A 20,511-nucleotide genomic window follows, 5' to 3' on the forward strand; every position below is an offset into this window, starting at 1 on the left:
TAACTCCCCCGATGCGTCATGATGATGCTACGATCCGGGCCTTATGGCTAGGAAAATGCACGTCCATCTGACCTTGCAAGAATTCTCGTGGATCATGATGCAGCTAGCTTAGCTTCCATACCGTTCCAACTTACCTTTTTTCCGTGAAGGGTTTATTAAGAAAACAAAAAAATTCCTAAAACGGCGAAAACGGCCTTTCGAGGCCCCAAACGATGGAATTTGGATAAATTCTGGTGACCATGTGTATATATTGATCACATGTCTTGATCTTTGGGTCGTTTCCCATCAAAATGGACTCCTCTTGAGCTAAATTACGACACTCGTATTTTTAGCCTATGTCGAATGCCTTGATAGGAAGTATGAGCATCCAGTGAATGGAATACAACATGCCTCATCAAGTTTGGACACAATCATCTCTTGCGTCGATCTACCGAGCCAGATGATATGAGAGGCCAGAATGTTGCAATCATCTCACAATTAGATGATATGAATGACAAAGTGCTGGACCGGCAATGCTGCAACTCATTGCGGCTGCCTACTCTAAAGGGATCAAGCACAGACCGTAGTTCATCCTCGAAGGGACAAAAACTTAAACCAAATTGTTCGCAAGGCCGTAGCCTAGAAAAAATAGTAATGGCCTGGTCCGTAGGCCATTCCGTGAAGATGCACAATGATTATGCATCATCGGGTCCACGGTATGGCATAGTGATGCCTAAGCATCAAATGCCCTATTCGCAAGGATACACAACTATAACTGAGCTTTAGGCATCATTTATACTCTTCCGGCTAAGCTATGAAGCTTACTTGGCGCATAGTCCGCATATGCACCTTCAACCAAGTACCCCTCCCTATATATGTCTTAATGGAATTTTTACAAGTATGTTTTAGGGACCAAAATGACATGCTTGCTTCACTGTTCATTCGCAATGATTGCGTAACATTCGTTCGGCCATCCCTCTCTGGCCTGATGCACAATGATTACGCACCACTCGTTCTGCCGTATTGCATAATGATTATGCAATATCTCTAGGCCATCCCGCTCTAGCCTGATGCACAATGATTGTGCGATATTGGTTCTAAGCCAATAGTCTTCATAATGCGCAATGATTACGCTACAAGCTCAAGGCCACCTACCCAACTGCCCTAATGCATCATGCTGATGCAACATTGACCCTTGGCCAAATTCCAAACATAATGCGCCATTTTGGCGCTGTATTGGCCTTAAGATAATCTACCGCGTATCGCGCAACAGAAACTTTAGATAAAGCTTCATCTTGGGCCATGGCGCATCTTTTAGCATGCGCCATGCTAAAAACACAGGGTGTTATACTATTCACCCCTTTAAAGAATTTCGTCCCAGAAATTCAAAACAAAAACTATTATGGACAATCTCTTTGGTTTGGATTCTTGAGCAAAAGTCCCATACTAGATGCTCGGAAATCACGGGTTTCTTCAAGTTTTCATGAACAACAATTTAGAACTTCTGAGCAACCGTCCCATACCGCCTGCCCAGGAATCCAAAAGATCCCACCACAATACCAAGAATCGCAATTAACCAGTGCAAGAGGGTATCTCGACCAGGTATCCTAGATGGAAGCCCACACTACCACCCAGGAATCCCTAAGGTTCACAAGTTGAAAGGTGTTATCGAAATGAAAAAATGTTAGCACAGTACTGTGTGGAACAGTTTCCAGTTGCCCACCGTCCCGGGCGGTCATCCAGGTTGCCATTCGTAAGTGGGATGCTAGCCGGTCCTGACAATGCACACCCTTGGCCAGTGCCAACGTGTGGGGATGATAAGTCTCATTGTCTAGCCACCGTCCCAGACGGTCTTACGGATATCCACTCGTAAGTGGGGTGCCACTTAGTCCAGGCAAACTCACAACACTCAAACAAGCTCAGCTCGATTCGCTAAGTAATTGGCATAGCAGTTACAAACTCTTTCCGCGCAAAAGTTGGCCTACTCTCCAACTTTAAGTTTCCTTTGAAGGAGAAATACTCGTTTCACGAGTCCAATACGCACATTCTATAGTGTTTTCTCGGAACTTGCTCTGATACGAACTGTGACGGACCGGAAAATTACGCCTTTGGCGCGTTGCCCCGCAGGCCGTAACTCCCCCGATGTGCCATCTGTCTTTGCAAGCATGCTGGTGGAGCATGATGCAGCTAGCTTAGATTCCACACCGTTCCAACTTACCCTTGTTCTGCGAATGGTTTATTAAGAAAACAAAAACTTTCCTAAAACGGCCTTTTGAGGCCCCAAACGATGGAATTTGGCTAAATTCTGGTTACCATGTGGATCTATAGATCACATGTCTTGATCTTTGGGTCGTTTCCCATCGAAATGGACTCCTATTGAGATAAATGACGACACTCGGGTTTTTAGTCTATGTCGAACGCCTTGGTAGGAAGTATGAGTATCCAGTGAATGGAATCCAACTTGCCTCATCAAGTTTGGCCACAATCATCTCTTGCGTCGACCTAACGATCCAGATGATATGAGAGGCCAGAATGTCGCAATCATCTCACAATTAGATGATATGAACGACAAAGTGTTATGCCGGCAATGCTGCAACTCATTGCGGCTGCCTACATACCCTTCCCTACTCTAAAGGGATCAAGCAAAGACCGTAGTTCATCCTCGAAGGAACAAAAACTTAAACCAACTCGTTTGCAAGGCCGTAGCCTAGCAAAAATGGTAATGGTGTCGTAGGCTATTCCGTCAAGATGCACAATGATTATGTATCATCGGGTCCACGACATGGCATAGTGATGCCTAAGCATCAAATACCCTCTTCGCAAGGCTACGCAACTGATGTGATTTGTAGATAGTGGTAAAAGTGGTTCGATTCTCAGACTTGTGAAGGATATTAATTAGACTTAAATCCTAATATTAAAATAAAAAACTCACTAAAAATTATAGCAAACTCAATCAAAGATGATATCAATACTAAAAGAAACACTGAGGCTAAGATTCCACTATTTTCCAAGTTCAAAGTGATTAAACCAACACTTATATTTATGCAATTTTCTTGTTTAATTTGATTCTAAAATATTGCAACAAGTAGATTTTCAAAAGTAATAATTGTAAATACCAAGTATGAAGCATTAAAAGTCTTAAAACTGAGCACACTCCATCAAAATAGATCACAATCACTCAAATAAAAATCATATTCAATAATATTTCAAGGCAAATAATCATATAATTATTGCAAGTAAAAAGATAAAATAGAATATACCACTTTTTGTTGGAAAAATAGCTTCCTCTATCTCCTCAGCAATGGGGTTTAGCTCCTCATATTAATCATGATCTCAAAATATGTGTTTTTTGCTCAAAAGATGATTAAAAGAGTGAAAAGTAATAACACATACTGTTTGCAACAGTGTATTGGTGTTGCAAAACAGCTGTTACAATGGAACTGTTACAGAAAAACTGTTGCTTTGTCGCTGATTTAAGACTGCCCTGAAATAAGACTGCCCTGAACAGCTTAATGTCTTCAGCTGTTAAACAACGACACTTTTCTGCGACTGTCTACCGAGGGTCAATGTTCTTCAGTTGTTCTTCTTCTTCAACAGCAGCAGCAGCAGAAACAGAGTTCGGTAAAGCTTTGATTTCTTCTTCTCTGGCTCTCCTTAGGTTCCCAAACTCTCTACACCCCTTCTATATGACCCAAGACATCTATTTATATCAAAAATACCGATTAAATCTCTCCCAAATCTTCCAAAATCTCTTTCCTTCTCTTCACGGCCAAGTTGCGACAATTTCTTGTTTTAGGATTTCTACGCGTTTCTGAGCTTTCCTTTTTATTCTAAACTCTTCTTTAGATAGATACAAATCTTTGGGAAGGTTTACAGTGTTTTAATCACTCTAAAATTCCCTAAAACAGGTCACACACGTGACTTTCCATATTTTATTGTTGTGAGAAAAATCTGTCGTTTGAGCCCATTCTAATCGATTTGAATACCCATATCAGATTCCTAGACCCATAAGGAGTCTATCCTATGAAAATCAGAGGTTTAATCGACCTCAAACTCCTCAAAATCACGATCACCAAAATTGTTCTTTAACTGCACTATTTTCCCGCCAATTTTCTGGTTTTTGAATGTTGAAGATGGTTGCCCCTTATCCAGAGTAGGGGTGCGATTAGCAGATGCCTGGAAATGGGATGCCCCTTAGTAATTAGGTTACCCCTTATCCAAAGTGAGAGTCCGAATAGCAAATGTCCTCCGGGTGCTTTCCGACAACTTTTCGAGCCAATTTTTTCCAAAAATGTTTATTAGCCAAAAATACCTACAAATAAATAAAACACCATAATAAGTACAAAAATGAGCCCTAACAATATATAGAATCGAGACAAATCAGACACAAAAATGTGTCTATCAAATACCCTCAGACCTATTATTTGCTATTCCTCGAGCAAAAATAAAATAGAAATGAAATCCTAACTCACTGTCGCAGGCATCGTCGATTGCATTTAGCGTATGCAATAAGCCTTTAAACCCCTAGGTGTCCCTAGTAGCGGAGTGTTGTCTCCGGAGGGCTTACCAGAGGTATACCCACAAAACCTTTTTACTCCAGACCCTAGCTATCTACACAGAACCTTGGAATGCACTAAAGAATCTCCTTGGTCGGCATACTTATTGACTACAGGAGGAAGTACCCTGATGCCAAATTCCAATTGTTGTACACGAGTTTGCACTCAAGCATACTAAAATTCATATGAAGTGACAGAGCTCTACTCAGATAGTTGCACTATGGACATCAATATCCGGAGTCGAAACTAATCACATGGATATATCAAGAAGATGGATATAGAAAAACATAGATGGTTTTGATGTTTACTAGGTGAACGGTGTTTCTCATATCTGTCTGAAGGCCTCCGCCAAAATGAACCTATCCTAATGGACTGAGATACTAGTTTGACTAATCTCAACACACTGGCATATACAAGGGAACCAGTGATTGATAATCCTAACTCTAGGTCAACACAACTGACATATATAAGGGTTCCAGTGGTCGACTTTATTGAATTTATTCCAGTTGGTCAGATGGTCTGGTCTTTTTTTTTTTTGGTATCTCAATCACTCTAATTCACCCTAGCATTGGTAACAACTTGAATCGTGAGCCCCACCTAATCACTTAGAGAAACATAGTTTAAAAACAAAAAAATAATAAAAACAGAAGTGAAAAGGACTCAACGAGATATGGTGAAACTATCATGTTATTTCTAACACCTGAGCTCTGTGCTTTTATGAATAGAATCTTTAGATTTTGCCATCTAGTTAGATTGGTTCCTCAACTCCTACAACCAAAATGCTTCCATCCACTTAGATTGGTTAGTGCCATCCTTAGTAGGGATAAATTTCTAGTCTCTGGAGTTTAATTATTGCAACGAAAAGGTAACAAAAAGTTCTACCCCACCCCCAAACTTAAATCTAACATTGTCCTCAATGTTTCTAATCAAAGAACAATACCAAAAATATAAGTAACATGAGGAAATAGTAAAGAGAGAAGTCGGAAAGATAGTACCTGGGTGAAGTGTAACCAAAAACCTACAAAAATATTATACAACATACAAAATCGCCTCGATGGTCTATCAACGTAAACAGGGTCCTCCAGAGGGACCTCCTCAACATCACCTGTAGGAAAAGGCTCTAAAAAGGGCTTCAATCGCTGACCGTTAACCTTCGAAGAACTACTACCATCTGGTGTCTCAATCTCAACAGCGCCATGAGGAAAAACAGTACGGACCACCAAAGGACCGGTCCACCGAGAGCGCAACTTCCCGGGGAATAGATGCAAACGAGTGTCATACAAAAGAACTTTTTGACCTGAAGAAAATGACTTTCGTAAAATATTCCTATCATGCACAAGTTTCATTTTGTTCTTATACTCCTTAGCACTATCGTATGCATCTCTACGAATCTCGTCCAACTCATTGAGTTGGGGCTTTCTTTGAGCTCCTGCCTTGTCAAGTGAAAAGTTTAAGTTCTTAATAGCCCAATAGGTCGATGCTCTAACTCAACAGGCAGGTGACATGCCTTTCCAAACAATAAACGATAAGGTGACATTCCAATGGGTGTCTTAAACACAGTACGATAAGCCCATAAGGCATCAATAAGCCTCGACGACCAGTCTTTCCTATTTGGATTAAATGTTTTCTCTAGAATACGTTTAACTTCCCTATTGGAAACCTCTACCTGACCACTAGTCTGAGGGTGATATGGGGTTGCTACTTTATGGGTAATACTATATTGTTTCATTAAAAGAGAAAACGATCTATTACAAAAGTGTGAACCTCCATCACTAATTATAGCTCGCGGCGTACCAAAACGTGTAAGTATATTCTCTTTTAAAAACTGGACTACGACCTTGTGGTCATTCGTTCTACACGGAAATGCCTCAACCCACTTAGACACATAGTCTACAGCGACAAGTATGTAAAGATAACCAAACGAACTAGGAAATGGACCCATAAAATCAATGCCCCACACATCAAAGACCTCAATCACTAAAATAGGGTTCAAAGGCGTCATATTTCTACGGGAAATGGTTCCTAACTTCTGGCAACGCTCACAAGAAACACAATGACTATGGGAATCTTTAAATAACGAAGGCCAGTAAAATCCACACTGCAAAATATTAGCAGCAGTCTTCTTAGCACTAAAATGACCTCCACATGCATGTTCATGACAAAAGGAGATAATACTAGACTGGTCACTCTCAGATACACATCTCCTAATAATCTGGTCCGGACAATACTTAAACAGATAAGGATCGTCCCAAAAGAAATTCTTAACCTCGGCTAAAAACCTAGAACGATCTTGCTTACCCCAATGTTGAGGGGTTCGACCAGTAACAAGATAATTCACTATATTTTCATACCAAGGTGATTGGGATACAGAGAACAATTGTTTATCAGGAAAGCTATCCCTTATAGAAAGGGAATCACTAGGGGAACTAGCAACTAGCCTAGACAAGTGATCTGCTCCTACATTTTCTGCACCCTTTTTGTCTCTAATGTCTGGGGAAAATTCCTGTAACAATAGGATCCATCTAATCAATCTAGGTTTGGTATCCTTCTTAGATAAAAGGTATTTCAAAGCAACATGATCTGTATAGATTATGATCTTAGAACCTAATAGGTAAGACCTAAACTTATCCAAGGCAAACATGATGGATAAAAGTTTCTTCTGGTAGTTGTGTAGTTCATTTGGGCATCATTCAGAGTTTTGCTAGCATAATAAATCACATGAAGTAATTTGTTTTCTCGTTGTCCTAAAACGACGCCTATAACATAATCTGAAGAATCACACATAATCTCAAATGGTAGGTTCCAGTTAGGTGCCTGGACTATCGGGGCAGTAGTGAGTAAAGTTTTAAGCTTCTCAAAAGCCTCTAAAAAAGCATCATCAAAGACAAACTTAACATCTTTTGCAAGCAAATTGCAAAGAGGTCTAGAAATCAAGCTAAAATCCTTAATGAATCGACGGTAAAAACCTGCATGCCCTAGGAATGACCTAATATCTTTTACGGTTTTTGGGACCTTTAAAGTCTTAATAAGGTCAACTTTGGCTTTGTCTACCTCTATACCCTTTGAAGAGACGATGTGCCCTAATACAATTCCTGATTTAACCATGAAATGGCATTTTTCCCAATTAAGCACTAAATTTTTTTCCTTACACCTAGTCAACACTAATGTTAAATGATGCAAGCACTCATCGAAAGATGAACCAAACACTGAAAAATCATCCATAAAGACCTCTAAGAACCGTTCTACCATATCAGAAAATATGCTCATCATACAACGCTGAAAAGTTGCAGGGGCATTACATAGCCCGAAAGGCATGCATCTATACGCAAAGGTACCAAAGGGACAGGTAAAGGTGGTTTTCTCTTGGTCTTCTGGGGCAATAACGATCTGATTATAACCGGAGTAGCCATCTAAGAAGCAATAGTGACTATGTCCAGCTAATCTCTCTAGCATTTGGTCGATAAAAGGAAGGGGAAAGTGATCCTTCCTTGTGACCTTGTAGAATTTCCTATAGTCAATACACACACGCCATCCCGTGGTCACTCGGGTTGGGATTAATTCATTATTATCATTCTGGACTACAGTGATACCTGATTTCTTGGGGACAACCTGAACAGGGATGACCCACTTACTGTCTGAAATTGGGTAAATAATACCCGCATCTAACAACTTAAGCACCTCTTTTCGAACTACCTCTTTCATGTTAGGTTTCAGTCGACGTTGCATCTCCCTAGAAGGTTTGGAGTCTTCCTCTAAATGAATCTGATGCATACACACAGTCGGACTTATACCCTTAATGTCTGCTATAGTCCACCCTAAAGCTTCCTTATTGTCTTGAAGTACATTTACTAGCCTAATTTCCTGATCACTATCCAAATTGGAAGCTACAATCACAGGTAAAGTCTCAGATGGGCCTAAAAACACAAACTTCAGAGTATCGGGTAGTGGTTTAAGGTCCAACTTTGGGGGCTCTTCTAAAGAAGGAATTAGGGTAGTCTCAGAAACTGGTAACGGTTAGAACCTAGCTTTCCATCTATCAGTGTCTAACACAGGGGTAGAATCTAATAGAGCATTCACATGTTCAATAGTGCTATCTTCGTCAAAATCTAAACCAAAATGGGATAAACAACTGATGTAGTTTTTAAGTGGTAGTAAAGTTCGTTCAACTCGGATTGTGTAAAGGTTTGATTTAAGAACTAAGAATAAAAATACTAAAAATATATTCACAAGGTTGTCACGAATATCGAGAGGTACCGAGACTTAGGATTTCACCACTAATCACATTCAATTGGTTCATATGATGACTCATAACAATTCTAGCTCTTTTGTTGACTCTTTTCTTTGCCAAAAGTAGATTTTATAAAGCATTAGATGTAAATCACAAGCATGATGCATCAAAAGTTCCTAAAACCCAGCATGCGACATCAAACAAAATCACAACTAATCAAGAAAAATCATAAATAGATTAAAACAAGTGCAAAAGTCATAAAGAATCAATTATAGTTACCAAGTGATTGTGAAATAGGGCTTCCTCCATCATCCCAGTGTTGGGGTTTAGCTCCTCATGTCAAAAACACGCTCAAAATATTTAATCATGGCTCAAATAGGTGTTTTTATTGAAGAAGTGAATCTGTAACAGATATAATTGTTATAGAATCCACTGTTACGGAAGCTGCCCTTACAAATAAATTCTAACAGGAATAGTTGTTGCAAAGCTGTTACAAAGGTATTGAATTTGAAAGATTAGGTAACGGTTACTTGCTAAGTTGCGAAGTGTTCTACGACGTTGTTCTTCAGCAGCAGAAACGTCTTCTCTGCAACTCTTGATTTTCACCTCTGCAGCTTCACCAAGCCCTCAGCTCGGTCCCCCAAAGTCTCGACTCCATTCTATGAACTCCCAGCAACTTATATATATATCCAACATAGCGATTTAATCTCCCCAAAACTTCTCGAAATCTCTTCTTTTCTTTTCTTGGCAGTTACGGCAATAATCTCTTCCCAAAATTGTTTCACGCGTTTCTGAGCTTTCCAACTTATCTCAAACTCTTCCTTAGATAGATATGTATCTTTGGGAAGAGTTTCTTGCCTTTAGTTTTCCTAGAATTCCAAAAATAAGTCATACAGAGACCATTGCAAAACCTGACTTCTATTTCTTTTTCCGGCTATTCTAGCAAATTTGGGTTCAAACAAAAGACTTCACCAGGCCTGTTTAGGCCTAGAGAGTAAACCCAATCAATTTCAGCCATTGAATCACTCTGGAAATCGATCGAATTCAATCCCCGACTCTGCCAGTTGCATGCATATTTTTCCCGCCAAAAACTATAAAACTTGATTCATCTCATGCGGATTGTCTAGCCAATTCTGGGAAAAAATAAGACCATTACCAGCCCTGTTTAGCCAAGAGGAACAAACCCATTTGATTTCAGCCATTGAATCTCCCTAGAACACCTTCAATTCTTCAACCCTAATTTTGTTCTTATTTTCCATCCAAAATTCAAATTTCAAATGAAGAAGATGACCTCCCCTTATCCAAAGTGAGAGTCTGTATAGTAATTTTCTCCAACGAGCGCAAAAACCACTTTTTTAGCCAATTTCGCCGCAAAAGCTTATTTCTCCAAAAATACCTACAGGGACATAAAAAGCCATAATAAATATAAAATCGAGCGCTAATAATATATACAATTGAGATTATATAAGACACAAAAATGTGCCTATCAAATACCCCCAATAAGCCTTTAAACCCCTAAGTGTCCCTAGTGGCGGAGTGTTGTCTCCGGAGGGCTTACAAGAGATATACCCACAAAACCTTTACACTCCAGACCCTAGCTATCTAGGCAGAACCTTGGAAGGCACTAAAGAATCTCCTTGGTTGGCATATTTATTGACTACAGGAGGAAGTACCCTGATGCGAAATTCCAGTTGATGTACACGAGTTTGCACTCAAGCATACTAAAATTCATATAAAGTGACAGAGCTCTACTCAGATAGTCGCACTATGGACATCAATATCTAGAGTCAAAACTAATCACATGGATAGATCAAGAAGATGGATATATAGAAAAACATAGATGGTTTTGATGTTTACTAAGTGAACGGCGTTTTCCATATCTGTCTGAAGGCCTCCGCCAAAATGAACCTATCCTAATGGATTGAGATACTAGTCTGACTAATATCAACACACTGGCATATACAAGGGAACCAGTGATCGATAATCCTAATTCTAGTGCGACACATCTGGCATATACAAGGGAACCAGTGGTCGACTTTACTCACTGAATTTTTTTTCAGCTTTCTTTCTTTCTTTTTTTCAACTTTTTCATTTCTTTTTTTTGATCCGTTTGGTCTAATTGGTCTGGTCTCTTTTTTTTTTCTTAGTAACTCAATCACTCTAATTCACCCTAGCATTGGTAACAACTTGAATCGTGGGCCCCACCTATCACTTAGAGAAACATAGTTTAAAAACAAAATAAAATAAAATAAAAATAAAAGTGAAAAGGACTCAACGAGATATGGTATAACTATCATGTTATTTCTAACACCTGAGCTATGTGCTTTTATGAATAGACTCTTCTAGATGTTGCCATCTAATCAGATTGGTTCCTCAACTCCTACGATCAAAATGCTTCCATCCACTTAGATTAGTTAGTGCAATCCTAAATAGGCATAAATTTCTAAGCTCTGGAGTTTATTTATTCATACTGCAACTAAAAAGTTTCTCCCATACCCCCAAACTTAAATCTAACATTGTCCTCAATGTTCTAAAGATGAAATTAAAAGCATGAACAAGGAGAAACTGTTACCATTTGAAGCAAAAGAGATAAGGAAAGATATTACCGTGTCGCATGAATGTTGGGTTACCTCCCAAGAAGTGCTAAGTTTAAAGTCTCCAGCCAGACTAAGAAAGGATTAGTCACCTCATAGAATCATAAAGTAATAGCCGAAATTTCTGTGGGTTATCAAAATCAAATAGAGTTATCACAAATAAAAGGAATCTGCAACCTGTCAAGAAAATAAACAAATAAAGCACACCCTTGTCTAGTTTCCTGTTTAAGACAACTACATCTAGCTGTGGTTCAGGTTCAGGTTCTATAACTGGGTCCAAATAAAACATTTTCATGGGTTGGAATTCCTCAAAGCTAAGATCTGGTTCAGGTATTAGAGTCTGAAGAAACTCAAGTAAAAATTTAAAAGCACATAATAATAACCTGAATAATTGAGGATCCTTAAAGTCAATCAGTTTTGACTCACACAATCGACCACGATGAAACTGGTGGTCAATCTTAAGCAAATGTATCGACCCTAATCTCTTAAAGTGATTAGGTTTAGTCTCAAAACTAAATAATTGACACATCTGAAATTTATACGTTCCCACAATTGGTTGAAAAATATTTGGTGGGAAACAAAGTCGATCTTGGTATCATAGCCTGGTCCAACCTCATCAACCAGAGGATGGGTTTCTAACAACTGAACTTCCTTATGGACATCACTAGGTTCAGGAAAACGTGTATGAAGATAATATTGCAAAATGGTTGAGGCACATATGTCAAGTCCGAAGTGAGGGACCTTTCTAAGAGTTAAGGCACATGGAGAATGATAATCACCCCCAAACTTAGAGTTTTGGGTATCTCTAGATAGACTAGCTACAATTTCCTTAATTTCTAAATCGTTGGAATCCTGAAAATAGTCAATTGCTTCTTCTAGGTTATACTCAAGTGACGCATCCTCACTCATATTTAATAGCTGCACGAGTTCATTTTCTTCGTCTAAGACCATTGTTTCTAAATCACTAGACTCTAAAACGGTATTCTCAGAATAAACTCGTTCCTCTAAACCATTATCGACTTCGTAATCAAAAGGAAATACTGCATCATCTAAAGAAGTGGTATCTCTAATCAAATCCTCTTCCTTTTGAATAGGTGAATAATCATTAAAATTATCGGGATCTGAACCAGAAATAACACTATCATCCTAAAGTTCATTTGGAGTAACAAATTCCTGATCACTATGCCTACATATTTCAAATTCTTCATCAACACTATCTACATCATAATCATCATAATAACATGAAAATGGTTGAACCTCATCTAAACAAGTAGTGTTACCAATTTTATCCTCGTCATCTTTATTATGCAAATAACAATCCTCATTTTCAAGGGTACTATTGGAATCATCGTATTGGAAATTAAGATTATTTCGAGCAATTCTTTCGTTCGTCTCAGCTATCAACTTGAAGGATTCCTCTATAAAAAGTTCTCTTTCGTCATAAACTAAGTTATTCATCTCAGCTAACTTACGTGTCGACTCCTCTAATTTCCTGAGGGACTCTTCTAAAGGAGAAATATAAGAATTTTGCTCGTATGAACGGTGCGTGTGTGGATAGTAATTGGGCTCATCAAGGTATGAGCCATAACCTTGAAAAGGCTGATGTTCCCAACCACTATTCACATTATGGTCAAAGTAGTAACGTCCATTTTGAAACTCAGTCGGATATTCGTTGTATTGGCTCTTGTAATACCAGTTTGACATTCTATTGCAGGGGTGTGAGTTGTCACACAAAATAAAACCACTGACAGGGGATTCGTGGGTGGATAGAGTCTTACCTCCCGTACCAGACGGGCGATGAACCGTTGAAGTCGACTCAGGCCACCGTCTCCGATGTTAGTGTACATACCCGAGGGGCCGAGACAGTATCGTAACTGTCGTCCTTCCCTGCAAACAGTTTATATTTAATCTTAACCCTTCCGTAGGGTTTTAAAAAATAATGTCCAGTCCAAAAATAAAGTCCAAAAAGTGTCCAAAAATAAAAAGAAAAATTAAAAAAACTAAAACCCTGTTTACAGTTTCTAAAAATAAAACAAAATAACTATATACAAAATATTCTTCTTCACTCCTTTCGGATTCCTCTCTTCTTTCCTTCTTTGGCGATGCTTTCCTTTTATAGTACTTTTTTCTTTCCTTGTAGCTTCGCTCCAATCTGAAAAGAATCGAAAAATACCAAAGGCGTAAAATAGAACAAAAATTCTAAAAGAAATAAAATAAATCTAAAACCTAAAACCTAATACAAATCCGCGTCGGCGGCGCCAAAAATTGATGTAGTTTTTAAGTGGTAGTAAAGTTCGTTCAACTCGGATTGTGTAAAGGTTTGATTTAAGAACTAAGAATAAAAATACTAAAAATATATTCACAAGGTTGTCACGAATATCGAGAGGTACTGAGACTTAGGATTTCACCACTAATCACATTCAATTGGTTCATATGATGACTCATAACAATTCTAGCTCTTTTGTTGACTCTTTTCTTTGCCAAAAGTAGATTTTATAAAGCATTAGATGTAAATCACAAGCATGACGCATCAAAAGTTCCTAAAACCCAGCATGCGACATCAAACAAAATCACAACTAATAAAAAAAATCATAAATCGATTAAAACAAGTGCAAAAGTCATAAAGAATCAATTATAGTTACCAAGTGATTGTGAAATAGGGCTTCCTCCGTCATCCCAGTGTTGGGGTTTAGATCCTCATGTCAAAAACACGCTCAAAATATTTAATCATGGCTCAAATAGGTGTTTTTATTGAAGAAGTGAATCTGTAACAGATATAGTTGTTATAGAATCCACTGTTACGGAAGCTGCCCTTACAAATAAATTCTAACAGGAATAGTTGTTGCAAAGCTGTTACAAAGGTATTGGATTTGAAAGATTAGGTAACGGTTTCTTGCTAAGTCGCGAAGTGTTCTACGATGTTGTTCTTCAGCAGCAGAAACGTCTTCTCTGCAACTCTTTATTTTCACCTCTGCAGCTTCACCAAGCCCTCAGCTCGGTCCCCCAAAGTCTCGACTCCATTCTATGAACTCCCAACAACTTATATATAGCCAACAGAGCGATTTAATCTCCCCAAAACTTCTCGAAATCTCTTCTTTTCTTTTCTTGGCAGTTACGACAATAATCTCTTCCCAAAATTGTTTCACGCGTTTCTGAGCTTTCCAACTTATCTCAAACTCTTCCTTAGATAGATATGTATCTTTGGGAAGAGTTTCTTGCCTTCAGTCTTCCTAGAATTCCAAAAATAAGTATTACAGAGACCCGTGCAAAACCTGACTTCTATTTCTTTTTCCGGTTATTCTAGCCAATTTGGGTTCAAACAAAAGACTTCACCAGGCCTGTTTAGGCCTAGGGAGTAAACCCAATCAATTTCAGCCATTGAATCACTCTGGAAATCGATCGAATTCAATCCCCAACTCTGCCAGTTGCATGCATATTTTTCCCGCCAAAAACTATAAAACTTGATTCATCTCATGCGGATTGTCTAGCCAATTCTGGGCAAAAATAAGACCATTACCAGCCCTGTTTAGCAAAGAGGAACAAACCCATTTGATTTCAACCATTGAATCTCCCTAGAACACCTTCAATTCTTCAACCCTAATTTTGTTCTTATTTTTCCTCCAAAATTCAAATTTCAAATGAAGAAGATGACCTCCCCTTATCCAAAGTGAGAGTCCGTATAGTAATTTTCTCCAACGAGCGCAAAAACCACTTTTTTAGCCAATTTCGCCGCAAAAGCTTATTTCTCCAAAAATACCTACAGGGACATAAAAAGCCATAATAAATATAAAATCGAGCACTAATAATATATACAATTGAGATTATATAAGACACAAAAATGTGCCTATCAAAAACTTTCTAATGGGTCTTTAGAAAAGATGTTTGGTAATGACTCCTGAACTAAGGCTTCTATCATGTTCACCTCCTCAACACATGTGTCATCTAGCTCATGAAGTTGCTTACTGACATTAAAAATGTTCATCTCCATAGTCATATTACCAAAAGATAAACTCATCACACCATTTCGACAGTTAATGATCGCATTAGACGTAGCTAAAAATGGGCGACCTAAAATCACAGGTATCTGGTTCTCTGGGTCAGGGACAGGTTGGGTATCTAGGACCACGAAATCCACTGGATAAATAAACTTGTCGACCTCAATAAGAACATCCTCGATAACACCTCGAGGGATTTTAACAGACCTATCAGCTAAATGCAGTGTCATCTGAGTAGGTTTCATTTCACCAAGTCCTAGCTGTAAGTATACATGGAATGGCAGTAAGTTCACACTGGCTCCTAAGTCAAGTAACGATTTTTCTATCCGGAAGTTACCTATTGTGCAAGCAATGGTAGGAGAACCCGGGTCTTTGTACTTTGGAGTTGTGGTATTCTGAATGATTGAACTTACGTGACTAGCTAAAAAGGCTTTCTTATGGACGCTAAGTTTGTGCTTTCGCGTACACATATCCTTAAGGAACTTGGCATAAGCAGGAATTTGCCTAATTGCATCCAATAAGGGAAGGTTTATGGTAACTTGCTTAAAAACCTCCACTATGTCATTAAAGTTCGATTCCTTCTTTGTTGGTACTAATAGCTGAGGAAATGGGGCTCTAGGCCTAAAATCAGACCTTTCAGGAACCGAATTCACATCATTAGAAACTTTATCAGTCTCTTCAGCTACTGGTCCTGAGAGGTGAGATCTTGAGGGGTGAACTACAGTATGTTCACTATCGGGCATGGTTACCTTATTGTCTACAACTCTACCACTTCTAAGGGTTCGAACAGCATTCAATTGATTCGATGGTTTTGCACCTAATTCATGAACTCCTCTAGGGTTGGGTTGTGTTTGACTAGGAAACTTACCTTTTTCTCTCAAAGAATCACTTATCAGACCAACCTGGGTTTTTAACTCGGAAATAACCTGACTATTTTCTTGTCCTATCCTGTTACTAGCTTGTAGACTCTGTTCTACGGATAACTGGAATTTTGCAGTTTGCTGAGTTAACAAGGCGAGAGATTCCTCTAAACTTAGGATTTTCTTATCTGACTGATTCTGAAACTGAGCTAGTCCTGAAGGATTCTTAGTATAACCGAAACCTGGGGGAGCATTAGAATTACTAAACTGACCTTGACTTTGGCCTTTAGACCACGAAAGGTTCGGATGGTTTCTCCAACCAGGATTATAGGTTTCTGAATATGGGTCAATCTTTTGACGGTTATCAAATCTAGTGTTATTATAAAGAGCATTGGCTTGCTCTTCAATATTCTGGCCTTCCCAAAAAGGCTCCACTCTACTACTAGTCTGGCCCACGTCTAAGGCTTCTAACCTTTTTGCTATAGCAGCAATTCTGGCATCTGATTCATACCCTCCTTCTACCCTATTAACGTTTCCTCTACTTAAAAGAATTGTTTTCTGGGGTGCCCTACTATTTTCCCGTTGCTGGGTTTTTTCGCGATTTCATTAAAAAATTCCATCGCCGCATCAACAGTTTGGTTTTCAAATCCACCAGTGCATAGAGACTCAACCATGGTCGTTGTGGAATAATCTAAACCCTCATAAAGGATCTGAACTAGCTTAACCTTTTCTAAACCATGATGAGGACACTGGTATAATAAATCATTGAACCTTTCCAAATACCTATATAAAAATTCTCCCTCTTGTTGTGATTTGTAGATAGTGGTAAAAGTGGTTCGATTCTCAAACTTGTGAAGGATATTAATTATACTTAAATCCTAATATTAAAATAGAAAACTCACTAAAAATTATAGCAAACTCAATCAAAGATGATATCAATACTAAAAGAAACACTAAGGCTAAGATTCCATTATTTTCCAAGTTCAAAGTGATTAAACCAATACTTATATTTATGCAATTTTCTTGTTTAATTTGATTCTAAAATATTGAAACAAGTAGATTTTCAAAAGTAATAATTGTAAATACCAAGTATGAAGCATCAAAAGTCTTAAAACTGAGCATACTCCATCAAAATAGATCACAATCACTCAAATAAAAATCATATTCAATAATATTTCAAGGCAAATAATCATATAATTATTGCAAGTAAAAAGATAAAATAGAATATACCACTTTTTGTTGGAAAAATAGCTTCCTCTATCGCCTCAGCAATGGGGTTTAGCTCCTCATATTAATCATGATCTCAAAATATGTGTTTGTTGCTCAAAAGATGATTAAAAGAGTGAAAAGTAATAACACAGACTGTTTGCAACAGTGTATTGGTGTTGCAAAACAATTTTTACAATGGAACTGCAACAGAAAAACTGTTGCTTTGTCGCTGATTTAAGACTGCCCTGAACAGCTTAATGTCTTCAGCTGTTAAACAGCGACACTTTTCTGCGACTGTCTACCGAGGGTTAATGTTCTTCAGTTGTTCTTCTTCTTCAACAGCAGAAGCAGCAGAAACAGAGTTCCCAAACTCTCGACACCCCTTTTATATGACCCAAGACATCTATTTATATCAAAAATACCGATTAAATCTCTCCCAAATCTTCCAAAATCTCTTTCCTTCTCTTCAAGGCCAAGTTGCGACAATTTCTTGTTTTAGGATTTCTACGCGTTTATGAGCTTTCCTTTTTATTCTAAACTCTTCCTTAGATAGATACAAATATTTGGGAAGGTTTACAGCGTTTTAATCACTCTAAAATTCCCTAAAACAGGTCACACACGTGACTTTCCATATTTTCTTGTTGTGAGAAAAATCCGTCGTTTGAGCCCATTCTAATCGATTTAAACACCCATATCAGATTCCTAGACCCATAAGGAGTCTATCCTATGAAAATCAGAGGTTTAATCGACCTCAAACTCCTCAAAATCACGATCACCAAAACTGTTCTTTAACTGCACTATTTTCCCGCCAATTTTCTGGTTTTTGAATGTTGAAGATGGTTGCCCCTTATCCAGAGTAGGGGTGCGATTAGCAGATGCCTGGAAATGGGATGCCCCTTAGTAATTAGGTTACCCCTTATCCAAAGTGAGAGTCTGAATAGCAAATGTCCTCCGGGTGCTTTTCGACTACTTTTCGAGCCAATTTTTTCCAAAAATGTTTATTAGCCAAAAATACCTACAAATAAATAAAACACCATAATAAGTACAAAAATGAGCCCTAACAATATATAGAATCGAGACAAATCGGACACAAAAATGTGTCTATCAGCAACTATAAATGAGCTTTAGGCATCATTTATACTCTTCCGGCTAAGCTATGAAGCTTACTTGGCGCATAGTCCGCATATGCACCTTCAACCAAGTACCCCTCCCTATATATGTCTTAATGGAATTTTTACAAGTATGTTTTAGGGACCAAAATGACATGCTTGCTTCACTGTTCATTCGCAATGATTGCGTAACATTCGTTCGACCATCCCTCTCTGGCCTGATGCACAATGATTACGCACCACTCGTTCTGCCGTATTGCATAATGATTATGCAATATTCTCTAGGCCATCCCGCTCTAGCCTGATGCACGATGATTGTGCGATATTGGTTCTAAGCCAATAGTCTTCATAATGCGCAATGATTACGCTACAAGCTCAAGGACACCTACCCAACTGGCCTAATGCATCATGATGATGCAACGTTGGTCATTGGCCAAATTCCAAACATAATGCGCCATTTTGGAGCGGTGTTGGCCTTAAGCCAATCTACTGCGTACCACGCAACAGAAACTTTAGATGAAGCTTCATCTCGGGCCATGGCGCATCTTTTAGCATGCGCCACGCTAAAAACACAGGGTGTTACACTATTCACCCCTTTAAAGAATTTCGTCCCCGAAATTCAAAACAAAAACTATTGTGGACAATCTCTTCGGTTTGGATTCTTGAGCAAAAGTCTCATACTAGATGCTCAGAAATCACGGGTTTCTTCAAGTTGTCATGAACAACAATTTAGACCTTCTGAGCAACTGTCCCATACTGCCTGCCCAGGAATCCAAAAGTACCCACCATAATACCAAGAATCGCAATTGGCCAGTGCCAAGAGGATATCTCGACCAGGTATCCTAGATGGAAGTCCACACTACCACCCAGGAATCCCTAAGGTTCACAAGTTGAAAGGTTTCATCGAAATGCCAAGATGTTAGCACAGTACTGTGTGGAACAGTTTCTAGTTGCCCACCGTCTCGGACAGTCATCCAGGTTGCCCCTCGTAAGTGGGATGCTAGCTGGGCCAGAAAACGCACACCCTTGGCCAGTGCCAACGTGTGGGGATGATCAGTCCCATTTTCTACCCACTGTACCAGATGGTCTTCCGGATATCCACTCGTAAGTGGGGTGCCACTTAGGCCAGGCAAACTCACACCACTCAAAAAAGCTCAAATCGATTCGCCAAGTAACTGGCATAGCAATTACGAATTATTTCCGCGCAAAAGTTGGCCTACTCTCCAACTTTAAGTTTCCCTTGAAGGAGAAATACTCGTTTGACGAGTCCACTCCGCATAGTCCTTAGTGTTATCCCGGAACTTGCTACGATGCCAACTGTGACGGACCGGGAAATTACGCCTTTGGCGCGTTGCCCTGCAGGCCGTAACTCCCCCGACGCGCCATGATGATGCTACGATCCGGGCCTTATGGCTAGGAAAATGCACGTCCATATGCCCTTGCAAGCATGCTCGTGGAGCATGATGCATCTAGCTTAGCTTCCACACCGTTCCAACTTACCCTTGTTCTGCGAAGGGTTTATTAAGAAAACAAAAACTTTCCTAAAACGGCGAAAACGGCCTTTTGAGGCCCCAAATGATGGAATTTGGCTAAATTCTGGTGACCATGTGGATCTTTAGATCACATGTCTTGATCTTTGGGTCGTTTCCCATCAAAATGGACTCCTCTTGAGCTAAATGACGAAACTCGGGTTTTTAGCCTATGTCGAATGCCTTGATAGGAAGTATGAGCATTCAGTGAATGGAATGCAACTTGCCTCATCAAGTTTGGCCACAATCATCTCTTGCGTCGAGCTAACGATCCAGATGATATGAGAGGCCAGAATGTCGCAATCATCTCACAATTAGATGATATGAGTGACAAAATGCTTGACCGGCAATGCTGCAACTCATTGTGCGTACCCTTACCTACTCTAAAGGGATCAAGCACATACCGAAGTTCATCCTCGAAGGGACAAAAACTTAAACCAACTCGTTTGCAA

Source organism: Papaver somniferum, unplaced genomic scaffold (assembly GCF_003573695.1).
Source record: "Papaver somniferum cultivar HN1 unplaced genomic scaffold, ASM357369v1 unplaced-scaffold_119, whole genome shotgun sequence".
NCBI lineage: Eukaryota > Viridiplantae > Streptophyta > Magnoliopsida > Ranunculales > Papaveraceae > Papaver > Papaver somniferum.